Genomic DNA, 19,075 nt, shown 5'->3' with positions numbered 1-19,075 from the left:
CAAGATCAAGGCAGCAATCTACTTTGAAGTTATTAAGTGGATTATATCGATTCATCAAGTTTTCCTTTTCACTTGGTATTTCTAGAATTTGCTTAAGCTTTTCTACCTCTTGTATGTATCCATTTTGGGTCCTCAATGTAAATTTAGAATCTTTGTATTTACTCCATTTATCCCAATTTGGAAGCCTTCTTAATTTTTCATAGGTTAAAAGGGCTTGTGTTTCAAGATCTGTTACAACAGGTTTATTAGATGTGATTATTTGCATGGCTTCAATTGGAGTAGTTTTGATTGCACCAGTGATGAGACATAAAGCTTGGTTTTGAGTGTGTTCTAATGTCTGTTTATTTGTGGTTGATGAGGTTATTAGTGCTTCACCACAGTACGTTAAGATAGGCTTTATGTATGTGTTGTAGGTTGTATTGAGTGTACTCCTTGAGCTACCCCATTTCGTTCCCGCCAGTCTTTTTAGTAATTTAAAACGATTTGTTGCCTTTGTGCTGATCAGTTCAATGTGATTTCTCCATGAGAGCTTATTGTCGAAATGTATATCCAGGTATTTTACTTTTTCAGTTCTTTGTAACTTATCATCTCTATAGTTTAGATTTATTTGCACTGGTTTCTTTCTTAATGAGAAGAGTTTAAAGTTTGTTTTTTCTATGTTCACTGACATCATATTATTTGAACACCAAATTTCAAGTGCCTAAAAATATTGAACTAAACTTTTGTACTGAAATTATTTAATCATACAGGCATCACTACCCACTACCCTTAAAAGTTGCAGATTATTTTAATGTAACTTATATTCGAGGAAGATGGAAGGGGAAGACGAGGTATGCACCCCATTTATGGAACCAATACAATGCAGTCATATTGCAAGAGCCAAGAACTAATAACGTTACAGAGGGATGGCATCAATGTTTCCAACTAATGGTTGAAAAAAGTCACCCTTTCTGTGTTCAGTACTGAATGAAATTAAAACGGAACAAGAAGACATGTCACAAATGATTTTTGAACTCAATGCCGGAAGAAGAATAAGGAAGAGACAAAGAATGAATTATGCATGAGTCAATCGTCAGTTGCACAGTATTGCTGAGTGTTATGATGAGTATAAAGATGAGGGCCGAATCCTGGATTATCTATGTTCCTGCGAGCATAACTTCGATTTGTTAAGTATGAAATACAATTTAATAATACTCGTAAAATTTATCAGCCTCAAAATTATAAACAATACTTATGATACTCAACAACTTTTCCAAATATACAGAGTGATTCATGAGGATGTTACTTGAAAAGTGCAACGAGTTTGGAATCGAGACCCATCATCCTTTTGTTTATTTTCGAGCAGCCTATGATACCATAAATAGAGAAAGACTCTATGCTGCAATGGAGGAATTGAAGATCCCAAAAAAATTGATCTCTCTGGTGAAAGCTACGATGACAAATACCAAGTGCATAGTTAAAATTCAAAACATGATGTCTAACTCTGTTTCTACTAGGTGTGGCGTCCGACAAGGAGATTCACTAGCTTGTCTCCTTTTTAATATAGCACTGGAGAAAGTCATGAGGGATTCACGTATTAATACTAGAGGAACTATTTTCTATAAGTCGATTCAGGCGCTGGCTTATGCGGACGACTTAGATATCATAGGAAGAAGTCAGGCAGCAATGAAAGAGGCCTTTATTAAGCTGGAAAAGGCAGCAAGAAAGATGCATTTACAAATTAATGAAGAAAAAACAAAGTATATGCCAGTCACGAGAGCTAATATAAATGGACCCCCTTACCTGGAAATAGGCTCTTTTAAATTTGAAACTGTCCATAGTTTTATCTATCTTGGCTCTGAAATTAACAACAAAAATAATGTTAGTTCTGAAATAAAAAAACGAATATTATCTGCCAATAGATGCTTTTATGGTCTTAGAAGACATATGAAATCTCAAATTATATTTAGGAATACAAAAATTGTGATGTATAAAACTCTTATAAGGTCTGTACTATCTTACGCATCTGAGACTTGGCCATTGTCGAAGTCAGATGCGACATTATTATGTACATTTGAAAGAAAGATTCTTAGGCAAATCTTTGGACCAGTTAGAGAAACGGAACATGGAGAAGAAGATATAATTTCGAACTGTACAGATTATATAATGAGCCGGATATTGTTAAATTCATAAAAATAAGAAGATTGGATTGGGCCAGGCATATTGTGAGAATGCAAGATGATAGAGTTGCGAAGAGAGTTTTCAAATTTATTCCGATGGAAAGAAGGAAGGTTGGGAAGACTGTGTGATGGATGATATCAAGACTTTGGGTGTTAGAAATTGGAGAAGTTTGGCATTGGATAGGGAGGAATGGCGAAAACTTCTGAAGAAGGCCAGGGCCCATGAAGGGCTGTCGTGCCATTGATGATGATGATGATGATGATGATGATGATGATGATGATGATGATGATGATGATGGTGATGATTCACGAGGATTTACCGCCACTTACGGAGCTTATTTCAGAAAACATTCTGAGCAAAAAATTTCATGTAAACATGTGTCCAATCTCAATATCTTTAGATTACACTAATTTCAAAATTATTAGTGAAATACCTTTTTTTCTTAAGTTTTAAGGGTAAAAGAATATTACAAATAGAGAATGAACTATTCAGAAATAATGATTAGTGTTCTGAAGCTAAAAATGTGTTGTTAATTGCTTTGTACAGATTTTGTTTTTCAATTTTTAACTAAAAAGTATATCATTCACATGCACTTTTCACAAAAATTATTACAAATTATACGACTTTAGAAACTTGATTCTTTGCAGTTTAATTATGCATCCTAATGTACAATCTTACAGAATTTACAAGCAATTGATTTGTAGCAATTGTGATAAATACGTAAGAAAAATGTAATTTTGTAGTTAAAAATCGAAAAAAATTCTGTACGAAGCAATTATGGAATTCACAGCACATTTTTAGCTTCACAATTCTATTTAATATTTGAGGAGAAATATTACAGATATTATTCTGTAGGACAAATTAATAATATCTTTAATATTCAGAATTCTAGCTAATTAAAGAATTGATACTCTCATTAGTTCATTCTTTATCTGTAATATTCTTTTACCCTTAAAACTCAATAATAATGGTATTTTACAAATAACTTCAAATTAGTGTAACTCTGAAAATATTTAGATTAGGACTCATGTTTAGATGACATTTTTTGCTCAGAATGTCTTCGGAAATAAGCTCCGTAAGTGATAGTAAATCCTTCTGAATCACCCTGTATGTATATATATTTTTAAAAAATTGTTAATTATTCTTATTTAACTTGCATATACGTACAGTATGTCAAAATATGCTGTAGGTTATATTGGAGTAGGCGAAATGTGACAATTGCTGTGTGTCATCTTACACTAGGTGCAATGACCTGTGTGACAATTGTGTGCCAATCATCCAGAAACGGCACGTTCAGCTTTTAAACAAATAGGCATGTTGGCATCGTTTATTCTAAGAAGGAATAAAAGTGTGTTGCTTCTGTCAACAATTCATCATGATGACCGAATAGATGATGACAGGAGAGAAAAGAAAACCAGAGATGGTGACATTTTATTGACCAAGAGGAGGAGTAGTAGACATCAGGCTTTTATGGAAATTATTGCATTTTTTTTCTATGTTTACGTTGATCTGCGTTACCTTCAATTCTTACTTGTATAGGCCTACTTTATTCGTATTGATTAAAATTGTCTGTCTTGTAACTGCGTAGTTTATTACTATTTTGTTTTAGTGCCACATTTTCATGTCCTTTTTTATACTAGCCTACTCATATTCACTTCAATGTAAATAAATATAACAGTCAATGCAAGTACAAATTTATTATTTATTACAGATTTGAACATTATTTTAAAAAAGAACTAGAAAACGTAATGTGAAGGGAATCCCACAAGTGCGACCAAGCGCATGACTTTTTCCTAGCGACCACTCCTGGGTTAAAGAGAATAGAGATGAAATTCATCAATTATGAATCTCTGATTATGTTCGATAGTGTTAAATGCAGAAGTGGCTTCTTGGATAGTCAATTCCTTTTCTTTTTCTTACCTATAAATTTGTACCTGAAGAATTTAGGGAATGCTTGACGTGAGCATTTTGCCGATTTTGCAGTTTTGTGTTTTGTAGTCTTGATATAGTCTACAATATCTGTCCTACCTACGTGACTGATGCTCAACACTGATTTTCACTTTTGAGTTGAATAAATTTTTTCAATTAAGGATATCGCACTTTTATATTGTCTAGAAATTTATAATTTCTTTCAGGCATGATGGTAAGGAATTGGTAGCTATTAAACTGTTTAAAATAAAATACTACACTTTCTAACAGGTCTATTCTTTTAACGTTCATTGAATAATAGTTAACATTCAAATTCATGCAAATCTAGTCTTTCAGGTGAAGCTCCCTGTAAAGCAGATTTGAATAATTTCAAGGGAAAAATTGTTCCGGGCCCGGGTATCGATCCCGGGACCTCTGGTTGAACGTACCAGCACTCTACCACTGAGCTACCCGGGAACTCCACCTGACACCGTCTCAATTTTTCCCTTTATATCCACACAACTCGTGTGGGCTGACGAAACGCCAGAGACCCACAACGAGTGCACACAATCTCTGTGTGACTTGGAATTGTGGTTTTCTGTTAACGTAGAGCGCTGGTACGTTCAACCAGAGGTCCTGGGATCGATACCCGGCCCCGGAACAATTTTTCCCTTGAAATTATTCAAATTCAGTAAAACAAGAAAGGAACTTTCTCTTAGTCATGCTGGTAAGAAACTAAACTGATATAGGCAATTCGTTATCTTGTGAAACCAAATGAATGTGTGCACCATTGCTCATAGTAAAAATCCTATGGTGGAGGTAAGTGAGCTAGCTAGCTAGCTGCAAGTGGAAGCTTTTAGGGAGGGAAGCTTCTAAGCCCACTTTCTTCTTCCTCTTATGTGCAGGTAGGTTTTACAAGAGAACGAATGGCTATAACTACATGCAGGTGTTACGTGCTGTCTCTTCTCACTTTATAGATCTCTTGGATATGGAACAACAAGTTTTGATGGTGAAATCATTGCAATAAGTGAATGTCTCAGGAATCTTCTATGCCACATCTATAAATTTAGGAATGCAGTTATATTGTCAGACTCCAAAGCATCTATTCTATCAATCGTCTCTAAACACACACCTTCACCTCAAACAGCAGAAATAACTAAAATGCTCTCTCAATTATTATCACTCAATAAAAGAATTGTATTCCAATTGATACCATCCCATTGTGGAATTCTGGGAAACGAGAATGCGGATGCTTTAGCAAAGAAGGGCAGCACTGCTACTTACAGACCTGTTACTAAATCTACCTATTACTATGTGAAGAGATTTATTAAATCTACATACTTAGACTTCAACAAACAAAATTTGATAACTCAATCCCAAGGGAAAAAATGGAACTCTCTGCATCATAATCCACAGTTAATTCCCGATTTACCACGAAAATCGTCTGTAGCTGCATTTAGATTGGCAACAGGCCATGATTTTTTGGCTAAACACCTGCATAGAATTGGAATATATCAGTCCCCTAACTGCCCATTGTGCAACTCAAACCAAGAAATGGATTCGGAATACCTCAAAATCTGTGCTTCAGTGGCTGGTCATGATAATATTTTTGAAAAATATTAGAGTGCAAGAGGTCAAATGACTTTATTGTCAAACGCCTGGCATTAGAAAACAACAACAACAACATTCAAAAAACAGACTTCACTTCCTACACGTGGTCTACACTTTTAATGTTCATCTAATAATGATTAACATTCAAATTCAATAAAACTAAAACAAAACTCCCATGTGCAAATGTATCTGAACTGCAACTGTAAATGCCAGTTAGAGAAGCAATCAGAATCAGAATGACGAACACCGGAAATAGTAAGAATGTTACTAATGCTCATACTAAGATATTCTCATTGAGTGTCAGAGGGGATAGAACTGCAACCAGTTGAATATTTGCTAATGAAATTTAGAAATTTTAAATAGGTAGGCCATTGCATGAGGATATGGGGAAAATTATTTTTAAAATTAAATTAAATTTTTTTTTTTTTTTTTTAATTTCCGAGATGCACTCCTTCTATGTTGTTTCACTTGATAAAATACACTCAGGGACAAAAAAAACCGGACACTTCTATATTTCCTTGTATTTTGTTGCCAATTATTTCAAAATGAAACAAAACCCATTTAAACAAAATAATATTCCATTTAGCACTTATACCTCAACATTTGAAAAAAATAAACATTTCTGATGAGAAAATTTACAAAAAATTACAAACGGCGTATAACTATGGCATCGTTTGCTCTAACTGTTTTTTCATTTTATGGTGCCTTAAACATTAAAAACTCTTTTTAGTAACGGGTATTACCCCCTATGGCTTGAATAACTGCATCCATACGTCTTGGCATGCTCTCAATTTGGTTAGCAATGTCTTCTTGAGGAATAAGTTCCCATTCTTCGCCAAGTGCTCGCCTCAACTCTTGTAACGATTCTGGTCTCGGTGTCTATTCTTAACACGCCGTCCCAGCATGTCCCACACATGTTCAATTGGGTTCTTGTCTGGACTCCTTGCTGGCCATGGAAGAACATGGATTCCCACTTCTTGGAGATAATCTCCGACCGCATGGGCAATATGCGGCCGTGCATTATCATGCATTAAAACAAAATTATCGCCTACAAATTGGCCAAATGGCACAACATTATCAGCCAAACATTCATTTATATACCTATCAGCTGTTAGTCTTCCATTTTCAACAAAAACCAACTCTGTACGAGCATCCGTACACACTCCTGCCCAAACCATCACTCCACCACCTCCATACGGCACATTTTCGGAAATGCAATACTGTGAAAATCGTTCTCCCCTCCTTCTCCAAACTCTTTCACGTCCATCAGGTGAGCACAGATTGAAACGGGACTCATCGGTGAACAGAACACAGCTCCACTGTCCATTTCTCCAATCTCTGTGATCATTTGCAAAACGCAGTCTTTCAACTCGATGCATCCTGAGAAGTCTGGGACCAGTTGCAGGTCTACTTGATATCAGTCCACTTGCTTTCAACCTCCTTCTAACTGTTTTGGCCGAAATTGGGCGTCCATGCATGTTAACAAATTGCTGGGCTTTACTAGTAGCTGGCAGGTTGCGCTCCCTAAGAACTCTCAACACCATATACCTGTCTTCATTTGGATTTGTAGCTCTTGGACGACCCGAACCTGGTCTTATGGGATATTCTAGGGTCTCTCTATACCGTTTTATGGCATTATGGGTTGTGCTTCTAGCTATACTCATAACATTTGCAATGTAACGTACACTGCGTCCATCATCGTAAAGGGCTACAGCTCGAGCCACATCTTCAGGTCGCAACTTGTTTTAAGACAAATGTTACAACCCCACTTAAACTCACAAAATGTAAAAATAAAGAAATAACGAATGATAACGATAATGAAGCACAAAATGGTTGAGACAAAATTGTTATAGCTGAGACTCCGAAAGCAAAATTGGAATATTTGGCTGTAATGGCTTGTTTATAAAACAAAAAACAATCAACAGTGTATACACGTCTCCATAACAACAGATGGCTACCATAATATTGTATGAGAAGATAATATTTTGCAAAATACCAGCAAATATTAAAGTGTCCGGTTTTTTTTGTCCCTGAGTGTATGAGTGTATACCAAGTTTTAGGTAATTGGGTCATGTCTTGACCCCCGCCCAACATGACTGACTAATAAGACATTCTTTTCTTATAGAAAAATAATGTGAAAATGTAATATTAAATGTTTCTCTTTTAATGCAGGTCATTATGCAATACTGTAAATCCACATATATAGTAATTAATAAGTACTGTAATTAAATCTTGCTCTCAGCTATACAATATCCACATCAAATCACTAGATTTACTGAATTTAAGGTTTGTTGGAGGCTGCTGTTAACATCCTTAATGTCTCTAAGTATTGTTTTTGAGTTTCGTCATTGATAACACTAGTTGAGAAGTCTTGAATCACCTTTACGGCCCATTCAGAGAGATCATTCACCACTTTGAAATGCCGTATGTATGCCTCAGCTTCTTGATATCTGGGATCTAGATGCCATTGGCTAATGGATTGTCCAAGCCATTGGACCTCAAGAACCAAGATTTAGGGCCAATAAGGATACGGCCACACGAGCTACATTTGTGGCAAGTTTTCTGCGACAAATGTAGCTGGAATTATAGGCAGCAATGAGTTAAATGGAAGCGGCCACACGGAGCAGTAAATTTAGCAAGTTTGGCGCATCCCAAGGTCGTGTCGCAACTCGAATGGGTCCGGGTCCATTTTTTCTGCGACATTTACTGCTGTTGGGTGGCCACACGTAGCGACATGGGTGGCTACACGTGCAGCTACATTTGTAGCAACTTTCTGCGACAAATGTAGCTGGAACTATAGACCGCATTGAGTTAAATGGAAGCGGCCACACGGAGCAGTAAGTGTAGCAAGTTTGGCGCCGTCTGACATGTTAGGTCTACTCGTGACCAATAATTTTCCACCTTAAACGAATTAACATTGTTGTTAGTTACTGGGAATTTATTATGAAATCCATATTTTAAACTTTAAATTTATATTAATATTTATTTCCGCTTTACTAATTCCCAGAGGAGACTCAGTGAGTCAAAGAATATACATGTCAAAAGACTTTTATCTACTAATTGACAATAAATAAAGAATAAATATCATGCAAACGAAAACAAAAAAAAAAAATTGTAGTAAAAGTACAAACAACAGTGTAAAATGAATGGTTATGCCTTAATTTTTTAGGAATGAGATAGAAAGCGAAAATCAAATGTCATGTAAAGGACACACAGATTAAGACTTTAAAAAGAGTGAAATAACAAATCAAAGTTATTCATTTTACAGTAGAGAATTACAATAATTTAGCTCAATGTAAATTTACAAATGCGTATGGAAACACGCGTAAGCTAATTTTAAATACTATTTTCTTAATCTTACTCCTGTTTTTTGTTACTTCACCAGAAGGAAAAGTAAATATCGCCACTAAGTTCCTTTCTGGTAATTGAATTTGCAGCCAGGCATACAACAGCTTGGCATTTTATTCAGGCCTAATGTATTTAAAAATAAAACAAGTGACATTGATGAGTGCAGTGAAATTTGTCTCTAGAATTAGCTATAAGATATCGCAATTTGTACCACCCCGCTTATCTTTTAGCGTTAAAATTTTCTTTTGTTGGTAAAATAACTTTATGAGACATGAAACTGTAACATACCCTAAGATTCACCTTTCAGTTTCCCCCTCCCCCGAAATTTAATAATCTGAGAAACGTGATCTATCATGTTTAAGAGAACGTAAACTCTGTTTTCTATTGGATAAGATGTAGGTCTACAATGGAAGAAAGGCATTCTGAAATTGGAAGGAAAACCCGTTCTTTTTAATGGTTGAAATTCTCAGTATGTATATGTAATCATAACAACAGAATTTACTTGTGTTTATGAGGGAGTGAAGTAGAGAGGGAGATTGACTTTTAGATGGGAAATTATTATCATGACAAATTTATAACAGTACGATGCACTCCTATCTCACTGGCCGCCAGCAGTGTGTTGTCTTTAATAATTGGTTCTCCTCCTGGCAGACAGTAGAGTCAGGATTTCCCCAGGGTTCGGTATTGGATCCATTGCTTTTCTGTCTCTATATTAACGATATCGCCAAGTCATTTAAATATTGCAGATATCATATTTATGCAGATGACGTTCAATTATACATTTCTGCCAGTCCTAATAGACTAAGTGACTGTATTAATAGACTCAGTAAAGATCTCGAATCCGTTTCATCTTGGTCTCAACAATTCGGACTTAACTTAAATACAGATAAATCACAGGCTATCTTATTTTCGAATAAAAGATTAATCCTCGATATTAATAAGCTGAACTTTCCTCCTGTGACTCTGAATAAAGCGATCATTCTATTCAGTTCAACTGTGAAAAATCTGGGAGTTAATTTTGAATCTAACCTTACCTGGGACACGCATATCAAACACACATGCAAGAAAGTATTTTCCACCCTTCACTCATTAAAACAATTGTACCACTATCCAGCTAAATTAAAGCAGATGCTTGTACAGACTCTTATTATGCCTCATTTCGATTATTGTGACGCTTTATTCAGTGATCTCAGGGTGGATTTATCCCAGAAACTGCAACGTGTTCATAATGCATGTGTTCGTTTCATTTGTAATGTCCGCTACTACCGTACGATCATATTTCGCCTTCTTTCGATAAATTATTGTGGCTCAGGTTAAATGAGAGGAGAAAGTTACATTCCCTTTCTCTCTTATACCGAATTTTGCACACCTCTACTCCCTCTTACTTATCTGTCCGATTCCACAGTCTTTCTCGGTATCATAACTTAAATACTCGGTCACAATATAACACGCTAGAAATACCACTGCACACATCATCTCTTTATTCTTCATCTTTCACTGTTGCTAATTCTCGTCACTGGAATTCTCTGCCGCCCGAAGTCAAGGGCTGCCGAACTTTAATTTCCTTTAAATGTAAATTAGAAAAATATCTTATGATGAGTTGCCAAATCTAACGCGTTGAAAATATTTAATGGAATGTGTTCCACTGTATTTATTTTTATTTATTTTTTTTTGTTTCTTATTTTTATTATCGAAATCGTGTTTATTTATCACTTAACGCCAATATGTATCCCACTATGTTGTCGTTTTTTTATTATTAATCTATTTTTTTCTGTACATTTTATTCAATTGTCGGTTTCTGGTTTAATTATGTAAATCCTACTTAATTGTAATCTAATAGTAATACGTATACTAATGTGTTTATTTTTATTTTTACTGCGTACATTTTTTTATTGAATTATCGGCTTCTGTTTTTTATGTGATTCGTATTTGATTCTAACAACATTAATATGTATTTTACTATGTTTATTTTTATTTTATGAGGTAAATTTTATGTAACTACCTCTTTTGATCTCGTTATGTACCTAAATTGTATCAGTATGTAATTATTTAATTCTGATCCAGTTTTATGTTCAACTGTGTAAGCAAGTTTTAATCCTGGTTGAGGGTAAGAGAAGGCCTTACGGCCTTAACTCTGCCAGGTTAAATAAAGCCATTATTATTATTATTATTATTATTATTATTATTATTATATATGACATAATTTGTTACTAACAATACGGTGCCAATAAATATTGCTTCGCTTATGTATAGTCCAGCTGAGTTGCCCTATTTTTTTTAACTCTCTTCCAAATATCTTTCTTTAAAAACTACATACATTTTTCTTCTTTCAATTTCGACCTAAAGAATTCTTCAATAATAAAATGTATACAATAGCGTTCTAGCAAACCCTTCACAGCAATTTTGTTTGGTAAAAAACGTACAATTCTTTTGCAGGACAAACCTCACAAATCAGTATTGTTTATAAAGAAATTTCCACTTTTAGTTGTATTTTGCGATATAAGGGTCAAGTTTAAATTGCCGCAACGTCCAATAAGCATTCTGCAAAACCAAGAAAAAGAGAACTTTTATGATAGATGTGTTTACTTATACTCTATTCAAAATACCGTTCTTTGAGAGTACGCATTTTTTTGTTTCATTTTCGACCAAAGGTTTCCTTCAATAATAAAATCCATACAATAGTGTTCCAGTAAACCCTTCACAGCGACTTCATTTGTTAAAAAACACAATTCTTTTACAAGACAGATCTCTCAAATATGTTACAAACAGATGGCCTCTTTGAGTTGTGTTTTGGGTCATTTTTACAACTCCTTTTTACTTGGAGATGCTTCAGAAATTCATGTATTAAAAAGGGAAGAGCATGTCTAATCTGTCGTACAATCCCAATGACCCTTCTACAGAACCACGAGAAATTAGGTCTTCATACAGCCTTCCAGCAAACCCTTCACCCACACCGTACTTCCAATTGTTACTGACGAACAATATTGCCTGTTGTAAAATCGACACAGGAATAAAAGTTAACTTTATGGCACTGCTATAAATTTTCTTCTCATGCGCATTACAATTGTGTGTGACCGTAATAATGTACACTAACAACACACACAAAGCGACTTTGGCTTCATAATCCATCTCGGAAGAAAGCTTTCTACTACACTACGGTTGAGTGCTGCAAAATGCAAAAGAACTAGCTACAAATTTCGCTACGTGTGGCATGTCATGTGGCCACACGTAGCGACATTTAACGCAGAAACTGGCAGTAATTGTAGCGCCCGTGTGGCCACCCATTTTGCGACAATTACAGCAGCTTCATTTGTAGCAGAAAACTTGCTACAAATGTAGCTCGTGTGGCCGTACCCTAAGAGACGAGAATTTCGTACTGTGGTTCAGGATTGGAAATGTTGGAATGCCCCTCTCAAATTCTTTTGGTCTCAGAAATCGAAATAATGTCCGAGCAATTTTCTGCCATTCCGAATCAGTAACTCTGTTTGAAAATAGGGAGAACACTGCACACTCTTTGGTTAAATACCACAAGTGTCCTTCCATGGCTTGTATGGCTGCATTAGCAACTTGATGATCGTGCTTGCGGTATTTGGTCAAGTCATGCCACAGCTTCAGATCATTGTAGACTGCATCGGCACCATTGGATGAAGAGAGCCATTTTTCAACATAGAGGAGTGCATTGAATTTGCATAGTGCTTCTAATTTATCGATCATGATCTTGTCATATCCTGCTTGAGCACTGAAAGCAAACATCTTTGCTGGATACAAAATGGACGGCATCCATCGAGTGTGCTGAGCTGCTCCAGGTTTTAACCAGTGTATTCCTCATTCAGGTATTTCTCCCAGAATTAACAACATCAGTTCAGCACACTTCCAATAATCAGCACGAGGTAATAAGTTATTTCTATCTGAGGTGGAAAGTATTCTCTTCAGTGATTGAATTGTATTTTCCATTATGAGTTTCAGTGACCTGTCCTTGATTTGTATGGTCGTAAATTTTTCTTCTGTATTGATAGTTTCCCAAATAGAGTACCTGAATTGAATGAAATTGTCATTTTCAGGACCTGATGTTTCACCAAACAATTTCTAGTGAACCGAACACAAAATTCTCTCAAAAACGTGATGCAGACAAGCAAACAAACAAGTTTTTGTCCAGTAATTTTTTGAGCTGTACACGTGCTCCAATTTTCCATCCTGAATTTGAAGCTGTAGTATCAAAAACGAGAGATCTCATGTTATCAGAGAGCTCTCATTCATTTGCAAAACTAAAAGTAGCTCTTGCTTGCTCTGTACATGTTGTGTACCTTATAGCAAAAGTGATTATTGAGGTGGGCAGGGGTCAAAATATGACCTAAACATCTGAAAATTTGTACATAAGTATGTTTCAATAATTGTAATAACATGGCGGGGGTGCACTTAGGAAATTTAAGAAAAAAATTTTTTGCAATGCCTTATCACATAAACGATATTATACTTGGAGGAAACTGGGACATTTGGCATCCTAGACACACTCTTTTGGGACAGGGGTACAAATGTTAGAAATTCGAGACTATCCTAGCTAAACTGGGACGTCTGGGGACGCTACTAGGTAGCAAGAAAGGATACCACATAGAATAGAGAACCTACTTATGTCCAAGAAAATCTGACCATGACAATGCATTTTCTGATTGCTTGGTGATTCATATACTATCCGCAATATCTAGTCACAATTTCCTAACAGTCTATAAGTGTTACTGTTCCTGAAATGTATCAAGTTCTCAACCATCTTGCTACCAAGGTTTTTTACAACTTACTACTGTACTACCAAGGGGGGGATAATAAAATTACCACCATCAAAAACATATACCGATCTTTGTTAAGCATTTGAAATATAAACAATTTACTGTATGTATAGACTTACGAAAAATGTTGTTGTTGTTGTTTTCTAATGCCAGGCATTTGACAATAAAGCCATTTGACCACTTGCACTCCAATATTTTTCAAAGATATTGTCATGGTTAGCCACTGACGCACAGATTTTGAGATGTTCTGAATCCATTTCTTCATTTGAGTTGCATAATGGACAGATAGGAGACTGATATATTCCAATTCTATGCAGATGCTTGGCCAAACAGTCATGGCCTGTTGCCAATCTAAATGCAGCTACAGACGATTTGCGTAGTAAATCAGGAATCAACTGTGGATTTTGATGCAGAGAGTTCCATTTTTTCCCTTGAGATTTGTCATCAAATTTTGTATGTTGAAGTCTAAGTATGTAGATTTAATCAATCTTTTCACAGAGGAACACGTAGATTTAGTAACAGGTCTGTAAGTAGCAGTGCTGCCCTTCTTTGCTAAAGCATCCGCATTCTCGTTTCCCAGGATTCCACAATGGGATGGTATCCATTGGAATACAATTATTTTATTGAGTGTTATTAGTTGAGAGAGCATTTTATTTATTTCTGCTATTTGAGATGAAGGTGTGTGTCTAGAGACTATTGATAGAATAGCTGTTTTGGAGTCTGACAATATAACTGCATTTTTAAATTTATTGATGTGGCAGAGAAGATTCCTGAGACTTTCACTTATTGCAGTGATTTCTCCATCAAAATTTGTTGTTCCATATCCAAGAGATCTATAAAGTGAGAAGAGACAGCACATAACACCTGCACCGGCACCTTGTTCCCTGGAGATCAAGGATCCATCGGTGTATAAATGAAGCCAATTTTGTGGAGGGTACCTAATATTAATTGTCTCTAAAGACAATTGTTTCATTATTTCAGTGTTTACTTCTGATTTCAGTATTTCTTGTGTTAAATTTATATTATACTCTATATTTAATAGTGTTAAAGGGTTTGGTTTAATTTGTAAGTTTTCTTTTAAATTCGGGATGTTGATTTTCTGTTTTAATTCTTGAACCATGGATATGAAACTTTTTTTAGTTTTTAATCTACGGAGAGGACTGTATGAATGCCAATTGTTTCCTGGTAATCTGATAAGTTTTTCATATTAAATCAGTCCTTTTTATTCTATTAATTATCATTTTGATGCTGTTAATATTAGTGAGGAATCTCATAGAATCTATTGGAGTTGTTTTGATTCCACCAGTGATGAGTCTGAGAGCTTGGTTTTGAACACGTTCTATTTCGTTTATGAAAGGTGAAGTAATTAAAATTTCTCGCAGTACGTCAGAACTGGCTGTATAAACATTTTGTATGTAGTGTTCAAAGTATATCTAGAGCAACCCCATTCCTTTCCTGCTAGTCTTTTCAGAAGGGAGAATCTTTTACGAGCTTTTTCAAATGGTTGTTCCATGTTAACTTACTGTCGAAAATAACTCCAAGATATTTGGATTCATAAGTCCTAGGAAGGTGTTGGCCATTGTATTGGATATTGAATTCTCTTTCTTTTTTACCAAGTGAAAATATTTGGTAGTTACTTTTGCCTAAATTGAGTGTCATCAAATTTGATGTACTCGTATTCCATTCATGTAGTGGATTTAGAGCTTTAAGAGCAGAATTTTGAATTTTGTCTCTATGTCTGTGAGATCTGGAAGTCCACAAAACTATGTATATCATCTGCAAATAGTGCTGTTTTCATGTTTGATTCCTCTAATATGGAGAGTAAGTCATTTATATAAATATTGAATAAAGTTGTGCTGAGGACAGCGCCCTGGGGTAGACCTCAATATGTTTGTCTGTAACTAGAAAGTGAGTTATTGAATTTAGTAGCAATGAATCGTTGACTAAGGAATTCTGATATCCATCTGAACATATTGCTGGAGATACCTAATTTCTGGAGTTTTAATAATAATTTATTTCTCCAAACAGAGTCATATGCTAACTGAAAGTCAATAAATATTGCCAAGGCATCTTCTTTCTTGTTAAAACTGTTTTTTATTTCTTGGCCGAGGCATATGACTTGTTCATTAGTAGAGTGTAGTTGTCGAAAACCGGCTTGTCTTGGTGATAAAAGATTTTGGGATTCTAAATAGCAAGTTAATCTGTTGGAGATCATTAACTCCATGGTTTTTACTATCATGCTTAATAGTGCTATTGGTCGATAACTATTAACATCATGAGCAGGTTTCCCTTTTTTGTGAATTGGTACAATGATTGCTTTCTTCCAAGCTGCAGGAATTGAGGTGTTCCATGATAAATTGAAAATGGATAAAAGTACAGACTTGGCTTTTTTCCCCAAATGTTTAAAAAATTCTGAATGAATGTTGTTGGGACCTGGAGATTTCTTGGTTTTTAAATTTTGTATAGCTATGCTTAATTCTTTGGAAGTAAAATTTTGATGGAATATTTCAGGTTTTGTGATATTGTTTTTTTTATATATTTATGTAATTCTCTTTTGATAAATTTGTCATTTTTTTTTATATTGGGATGTAATCTGTGAGAGTTTGAGTAGTGTTTATTAAATGCATTTGCTATATCTCTACTATCTGTTAGTGTTTTGTTATTGTGAATAATAGGTTGGCTAATATTTTCCTGTGTATTGGAAATATTCTCAGAAATTTATATGTTTTAGCACTATCGGTTCTGTAATTAATATTTTCGATAAATTTATTAAAACTGTTCTTTTTTGCTGTTATGATTGCTTTTTTAAGAATGGCAGTCTTCCTCCCCCAATCTCGAGTATCTTCTGGTGTTTTGCTATGTTCTGCTTTGATTCTTGCTTTATCTCTATCTTGTTTCAATAAATTCAGGTTTTCTGTCCAGAATGGGGTGTATTTTTTTGGTTTGCCTCGTGGGATGTGCTTTTTTGCAATTTTAAGAATAGATTCACAGAAATATTTGTTCAATCTATCTGAGTTTTTATTTTCCATTAGTGGTGTGTTGAGCTGGATGTGTTCGTCTAGTTCTGTAGTAAATATTTTCCAATCCGCTTTCTTAAAATTCCATGTTGTTTTGTTATTGTAGGGTTCTTTTCTTCGGTTTTGGTGGAGATGAATAGAAGCAATGATGACTCTATGGCCAGATCCGGGGTCTTCAATTATTTTTTTCTTGGTTTCGTGATGGATATCTGATGTTACCAGTAATAAGTCTGGATTTGTGCCAGAACCTGAATAATGTATGAAAGTAGAGGGATCTTCTTTTCTATAGACAAAAAGTGTAAAAATATAAAGTAATCATCTTATTTTAAAAAATACAGAGTGGTTCAAAAGTCCTGTTCCATTTTGTTGAAAACATAGTATACCAAAATTAACGAACTTTAGATATGTTACCAATGACACAATGAGGTAACATGTACAGTAAATTTAAATTTACCTCCCTTTCATTTCAAGACAAACTCCTTAATGCTACATAATTTTGACATGGTAGAAAACACTTCTGTACAAGCAATGAAAGTCACAGTACTATAACATAAATTGGAAATCAATTCAGTTAATTTTTTAAATTTAAATATTAGAACACCATATATAAAACAATGAACATTTCAAAAACATTTGTTTATAATAAAATAAAATAAAAATTTTTTGAAGTTATAATAAAAATATAAAACTAATAAATCAAATTTAAGTCTTTGTTGAAATTAAAATATTCGAGCACCACCTATATAACAATAACATATCAAAAAGAGGAAGTCCGCCTGGGTAGCGTAGTCAGTATAGCACTGACCTTCTGTGCTCGAGGTTGCGGGTTCGATCCCGTCCCAGGTCGATGGCATTTAAGTTTGTTTAAATGCGACAGCCTCATGTCAGTAGATTTATTGGCGTGTAAAAGAACTCCTGCGGGACAAAATTCCGCCACATTGGCGATGCTTATATAACCTCTGCAGTTGTGAGGGTCGTTAAATAAACCATTATCGAAAAGAGGCTCCACTAATAATTATTTCAAACAAAATCACTTTTAGAAAAACCATAACACACAGAAATAAAAAATTAAAAATAGGGAATAAAAAAACATGATAATATAAATAACAATATAAAAATTAGTATAAATATCACAAAATAAAATAATTTGAAAGCAGACTAACTTAGAAATTAAGAGAATTAAGCTACAGATTGAATTTTATACCCTGGAATTTTCATGATAGATTATCAAGGAGGGTAACAAGATCACCCCACATGAATAATGTGAATTATATCTTAAAGTAGATTAATTATTTAGGTTATTTTTAATTCAAATTGTTAGTAGGCATATAACGAGAAATACATGGAATTTCAAAAAGAAATATGGAGAAAACTGAAAATTACATTGACAAATCATCAGTGGAGTAGTTCTATTGGCAGCAGGAGGGTTAATGAAGGACTTAAACAAAATACACAAGTATAGTAATTTTAATAGAATATTCAATCTTACATTTAGATTTCGGACACTTTTTCTGTTAATGGAGAAAATAATGATAAAAGACTCTGTGCATACACTACTACATTTCCAGAAAACTTTAATTTTTCTCGCGGAGTAAATAACACGTCTACCTGTCGTGTTCTCAAAAGTGTATATTTCCTGCTTCTGCTGCGCTAAGTAAGCCTCCTCGAATTGATATTTTTGTAGTGAGTTATAGCGAGGCAATTCCACACCATTCTGACATCAGCCGAGTGCACAGGTAATGTGTCAGAAGTCTACAGGTAGGTATTCTTATTTTCTACCAATATATAAAAGGTTAAGTAACACCATGAAACACTATTTTTAAAAATTAAAAAAGCCTGAAAATTCATATCCACATCTTGGCAATTGGACGTACTTGATGCTAGAAAAATTTGGGTTTGAATTGAGTACATTGCTTGACAAGGTTAGGGGAATTGAAGGAATTTTCTTAATATGGTAACGGGCATTGTGGTGGATGAACATTACAGTATGATGTTGAGAACAATGTATACGGTAAACTGTAGAAAGAACTGGATGGCATGTTTGGACACACTGCCTCAATTCCACATCAAGTGAACGTTTATAATAGCATGTTGGACTTTGCTCTGTGTTATGGATGAACATTGCTACATCTTTTAGCTATAAAGTTCCCGAAGATCTGGCATTCAACCACTTCATGTTGCCTTGCTGCAGATGCCATTAAAATTTCAAATATGCCATATTGAGTTTCTATTCCTCGATTCTTTGTTTTT

At 34.8% G+C, this 19,075-nt stretch overlaps 1 protein-coding gene and 1 long non-coding RNA gene across 7 annotated transcripts in view; one reads left to right on the top strand and one right to left on the bottom strand.

Annotated features, from left to right (window-relative positions):
* Nucleotides 1-19,075, top strand: part of LOC138696338 (CD2 antigen cytoplasmic tail-binding protein 2 homolog) — a 155,381-nt gene that overhangs the window by 79,231 nt on the left and 57,075 nt on the right. The window lies entirely within an intron of this gene.
* LOC138696339 (uncharacterized) overlaps nt 1-19,075 on the bottom strand; it is a 57,119-nt gene that overhangs the window by 17,223 nt on the left and 20,821 nt on the right. Inside the window, exon 2 of one of the 2 annotated variants that reach the window (XR_011331344.1) lies at nt 1,783-1,837. This is a non-coding gene — a long non-coding RNA (uncharacterized lncRNA). Of the gene's footprint in view, nt 1-1,782; nt 2,489-19,075 lie in introns of those variants that run through there. The other variant, XR_011331343.1, reaches the window with a different exon arrangement.

This window comes from Periplaneta americana, chromosome 3 (assembly GCF_040183065.1).
Source record: "Periplaneta americana isolate PAMFEO1 chromosome 3, P.americana_PAMFEO1_priV1, whole genome shotgun sequence".
Taxonomy (NCBI): domain Eukaryota; kingdom Metazoa; phylum Arthropoda; class Insecta; order Blattodea; family Blattidae; genus Periplaneta; species Periplaneta americana.
Note: the sequence above shows the minus strand (reverse complement) of the source record. Positions and strands in the feature narration are given on the sequence as shown.